This window comes from Papaver somniferum, unplaced genomic scaffold (assembly GCF_003573695.1).
Source record: "Papaver somniferum cultivar HN1 unplaced genomic scaffold, ASM357369v1 unplaced-scaffold_137, whole genome shotgun sequence".
Taxonomy (NCBI): Eukaryota; Viridiplantae; Streptophyta; class Magnoliopsida; order Ranunculales; family Papaveraceae; genus Papaver; species Papaver somniferum.
The window spans coordinates 13,040,200-13,046,199 of NW_020622934.1; positions in this window are offsets into that span (position 1 = coordinate 13,040,200).

The window sequence follows — 6,000 nt, forward strand, 5'->3', positions numbered from 1 at the left end:
GGCCTGTCTATAATGCTCCTCCAAAAGAGTTTCCCCTTAATATTGACTGGACTCCAGATAGTGTTCGCCCCTGAAATGACATTTTTGCCCTTTTTGCTCAAATTAGGTGATTTCTTTTTCTTTTCCTCCATGCGATTCCAGAGTAGCTATAAAACTCAAAAACACACGTAAAATACATAATTTACAAGAAAACATAGCAGAGAAAGCATAACTACTACATAGTAAATTAGGTGTTTTAGACACCCATCAGCCATTTATGGACTGGCAGCAAATAGAACACAACCAACAAAAAGTATTATACAACACTTGGGTCTTTCTTAATCATCATCCTTGCACCTCTCAAGTTAGAAACAAGGATAAGTATACCTGGAATCAGGTGGTAGAGTGAGAAGTAATCCCACTACAATCATTGAGGAAGGAGTTGTATACATCATCTGAAAGTTTGACCTTTTTGTTTTTTGCTCTTCTTCGGTTGACTTTCATCCCAGATGAGTAGGAACCAACCTGTTTAACATCTCCGTCAGAAGGATTTCTCCGAGGACAAAATCTAGGACCTCTTGAGATTGGTTCAAGAGGATCAGGGTACAGAGAGAACCATTTCCAAGACTTAGATTCACCAGACTTATTCTTATAAACACAGGGAATGTGTTCATTAGTGGCACAAGACTTTATACCATTGAGATGAACTTGTAACATGTGACGATTTCTAGAAGATTGATCATTTTTATAAGATTTCTGGCATTTTGTGGGCACGAGATTCACTGTAGAAGTCTCCAGACGATTTACTCCATTGATAGTAGAGAGAAGCAAATTATGAAGATTTGAAAATTTGTTTTCTCCTAGAAAACAATGAATATCATAGTGATTCTTTTTTCCCCACAGAATGAACAGGTTCGTGGAGGAGAGACATTAACTGGAACCTGTTTTAAATTCCTAGCCGTATTAGAAGTTTGCAAGTCATGTAATCCTTTCTTGACAAAAACTTCTTTTGGGAAACATCTCTTCATGTGCTGTAATTCAGATTGAGAATTAGTCGGAACAGAAGAAATTTTTCCACAAAACAGAGTTTTCCTTTTCCAAGGATTTTTACTGTTCTTGGGCTAGAAAAAGGGATGCTCCTAGTTTCTCTTTTTCGACACGAAGTCTGTTTAGATCTGATGAATGTGCCTCTATCAAACGTTTTTCTCTAATTGAATCTTACTTGACAATATCCTCAAAAACACTAATCTTTTCGCGCTGTAGAGTAGTTTCTTGAATAAGTTTTTCGATATTGTTAGAGAAGGACTCAATTATATTATAGAGTTCTCATTATCGACCAAGAGACTTTTCAAATTCATCAATAAGCTGAGCATGATTCTGAAAATCAATAGCCTTAGTAGAATTTTTTGAGATTCTGGTGAGCTCCACTTCAGCTTTTGCGATGGTGTCAAATGTCTTATTAGAGAGACAAATATCAACATTCGATAGAATTTCATCTCTAACTCGGGATTCAGAAGAAACAGCTAAGGAATAATCCATTGAGGTGACACCAAGACATTTGGCATGGTTAAAAGATTTTGAAGGCATCTTGGTATGTGTATATGCCAGAGATGAGATTCTGTCCACGGAATCAGATTGCTACAAACACAAACTTGTACGGTTTTTAAAAGTGTTTGCCTTCTCTAATACCAATTGAAAAAGCGAGGGTCTAACAACCACACCCAATATTTCGCTTAGCAATCTGTATGGACAAACTCCAATATACTTTTAAGAGAATCAACTAGACAGTCAGACTCAATCTTAATAAAAGTATATCAAAGAGTTATATCTCACTTTCTCGATTCAATACTTACTCAAGCAAATAGGAATCTGCGAGTCTAATTGAATACAAGAGAAACTACTTGAACGGTACCAAAGACCAATGTTCAAGGATCAATCAATTTCAATCAACAACCAAAGGTTGGATTTCCCAAATTGATCGATTCAACACACAACCTGTGATATTTCAATTATATAATAAAATATAACGCGGAAAAGAAACAACACAGACACCAGAAGTTTTGTTCACGAGGAAACCGCAAATGCAGAAAAACCCCTGGACCTAGTCCAGATTGAAAACACACTGTATTAAGCCGCTACAGACACTAGCCTACTACAAACTAACTTCGGTCTGTACTGTAGTTGAACCCCAATCAATATCACACTGATCCAAGGTACAGTTGCTCTCCTTACGTATCTGATCCCAGCAGGATACTACGCACTTGATTTCCTTAGCTGATCTCACCCACAACTAAGAGTTGCTACGACCCAAAGTCGAAGACTTTAATAAACAAATCTGTATCACACAGAAAAGTATATGGTAATAGATAAATCTGTCTCCCACAGAAATACCTACGAGTTTTTGTTCCGTCTTTTGATAAATCAAGGTGAACAGGAACCAATTGAAAACCCGAACTTATATTCCCGAAGAACATCCTAGAATTATCAATCACCTCACAATAATCTTAATCGAATAGAGAAAGAAGATATTACGGAATCACAAACGATGAGACGAAGGTGTTTGTGACTTCTTTTATATCTTGCCTATCAGAGAAATCAATCTCAAGCCAATCTTACAATTGTACTCAAATACGATAGAAATAGCAAGATCAGATCAGGCAACTACAGAGAATAGTTGGGTCTGGATTCACAATCCCAATAAAGTCTTCAAGTCGTTAACCTACAGGGTCCCGAGAAGAAACCTAAGGTTAAAGGAGATTCGACTCTAGCTAATACAACTAGCATCACACAGAAGGTGTGGGGATTAGGTTTCCCAGTTGCTAGAGTTCTCCTTTATATAGACTTTCAAACCAGGGTTTGCAATCAATGTTAGCTTAGTAACAAAGCATTCAACATTCACCGTTAGATGAAAACCTGATTAGATTCAAGTTAATATCTTTCAATCGTTATATCGAACTTAGCTTGTTACACAAAAATGAAATGCACGTTTATTTAGGTTTTTGTAACCGTACCCAAACATGTACACTAGTTGGTTCAACAGTAGTTAACCAAATGGTTACCCATATGAGCACTTCCATATCAACCATATTCTTCATTACCACAACTAGTTCAAATGACTCAAATGAACTAGTTAGAGAGTTGTTCAATTGCTTAGATCTTATAGAAGTATACAAGACACAATCGAAGCAAAAAAGATTTGATTCACTCGAATCAATTCATGAACTTTATAGCCACGGTTTGCAAATATGCATTCCTTAGTTTATATAAGTTTAAGTTCACGAATAATCGTTTTTAGAAAATAACCAACTTAAGTACGCGGACTGGTGCGCGGACTTAAGTACCCAGAATGAGTTTGTTTTCAGTTCACAAACTCCAGCAGATTTTCACGGTACGTGAACTTCCGATGGTGCGCGTACTGGTACGCGGACTTTATTTCCGGTTTGCCTGAGCAGCAAAGTACGCATACTTTGGTTCAAGGAATAAGGAGTTACACACATATGTGTTACCACACAATTTTTATATCCTTCCAAGGTTATATATTCTAAACTCTCATTTCAATCATTGAAACATTCTTACATGACGTTATATGATTGTTATTCACAAAAAAATTTTCGTCAAAGCCATTTTCAAGTAATTGAAACTTAATATGACTTTCGTCATTAGTAAATATGAACTTGGCCAAATCGAAAGCTTACCAAACATATTTCGAGAAATAGATACGCGAGATAAACTCGGCTCGAAATAGCAAATGTGTATAATCAAAGTCTATATAGCAATACGACTTTTGTCTCAAGATAGGAGATAGAGTAGATAGATTTTTGAGTGATAGATGAGTTCAAGTCTCCACATACCTTTTAGTCGATGAATTTCTACAAGTTCCTTGAGTAGTTCTTCGTCTTTGTATGATGATCGCCATGGAGTCTTGAGCTCAACTACACTTTCTATCCTAATCCGAGACTTAGCTATAAGTGACTAGAAATCAAGACTTATAGTTTTGCTCACTAACATTGACAAACATGCTTGAGATAGAAACGCATGCGAGTTCGACCGAGCAGTGCTTTCACAATTAGTCTACCATGGCATGTAATACTGTTGTTATGTTGCGACTTATCATCTGCTCCTGGGTGCTTGCTGGTTGCTTCTCTTTATGTCTTCCACATTCTGCTATATTAGTATTGTTGATACTTTTGGAGCTTAGTTCTGACTGATTTATGCTATCAAGATTACTACTTCTGAAGCTAGTGCTAGTTTATCATTTCGGCAACTTACTTTAGTTTTGTTTGATTACTATTGTGTCAGTTTGAGAGGGTTTAGAACTATCATTTCTTTTTACTTGTCAAACTCTTGCAGTGCTTGCCTGTAAGGTTTGAGGGGGGTGTATGAGGAATAGGTAAAGTCAAGTCAACGACTTGACTAAGTCTGTCAAGAGTCTGTGTTTTATAAATACACCTCTCCTGTATTTATAGCATACATTTGATAATAATCTTGTAAGAATACTCCGTTTATATCCATTCAATAGATTTCACACCAACAGTTGAAGCAATTGATTCAAATATCAAACATGCATGACGAAATGAAAAATCAGGTAAATCTTGACATGACGAAATGAAAATTCAAGTGTATGTTGAAAAATATAATGATCAAACTTTCCAATTTGAAGTTCTTATGGAAGGTACAATCTTTAAAAACTCCAAAGTTATGAATGATCGATATTTATTTTTGCAAGGGATAAATCTAAGATTTGTATTTGTTCTCATAACCAATGGTTGTGATTGAGATTAAAAAATTATCCAACAACTAAAATTTAATTACCATATTACTAATGTTTCTTTAGTTTTTCATAATAAATATTCTATCAATTTGCCATAGTAAATGTCGCATTAAAAACGATAATAATTAAATTATTCTATTAACATTATAAAAAAATAACAAAAAAAAGAGTAATTACAAGTGGTTAGTTGGTAGCCTAGCGACAATCTGGGCTCCAACTCCTCTCTGAATAATAATACCTAGTCTATGGAAGAGTAAACTTCCAACTTTGTAGTTCGCATCGTGACTAGCAAGGCGGTTACTCAACCTCTTTAGAAATACAATAAAGTCACCACTCAACTCTCCTAAAGTAGTGAAAGCCAAGACACCAAAATCACCACCATTTCTATTAACTAATATTTTTATTAAATAATAATATTAATTATATTTTTATTAGCCAACAATTATTAAGTGGACCACAATGATGGTGTTAAGGAAAAAAGGTTGTGGTGTGGTTGGAAGTGGTGGTGGAAGTTGTATCACTAACAACAATAATTGTGGATTGTGTTGTAGAAGTGGTAATTATTTGTGAGCAGTGGTGACAAGTGAGAAATTTCACGTCGTCTCACTTATTTCTTAATAAATGTTTTAACATTATTTTTATTCAATAATGATGGATAACAATGTGTATTGTCATTAGGTGAAGTGGTTAACCATTTGACTACTAGTTATGTTTTTATGCAGCGACTAACCTCGTATTTAAAAGGTCAATGTCGTGGGTTTTCTGAGAGTTTTGAAGAATTGGAGATATATCTTTTCTGGGTAGAATGGGTTTCCATTTGAAATGGCTCAACATTTTATGATATAGTGGCTTAGATAAATGAATTAGTATTTATTAGTGTTATTGAGATAGTAAGAACATACAATGTGATATGTACTGCAGAGTCAATTCTGAGTTTTAATCTTTTTGGACCATTCTTAAAGGGGACAATCAACAAGGATCTGGATATTGTTAATATGTACATAATTATTTCTGGGACGAATGATACCGAGTGATGTAATTTTTTTTAACCTACATAGTTCGATGTTTTGGTTTTGCACGGTCACTAAAATAAGGGAGATGCAGAAGGGTTGTACCATTTCAAATGACCGATAATATATCTTTGTCTCTGCAAACTATAAAAAATATCAAATATCGTTGGTTTTTTGTGAAAGAATATGTGAAAAATAATTATGATAGGAAATAGCCCCCACATGTTGTTTGGTTTTGGT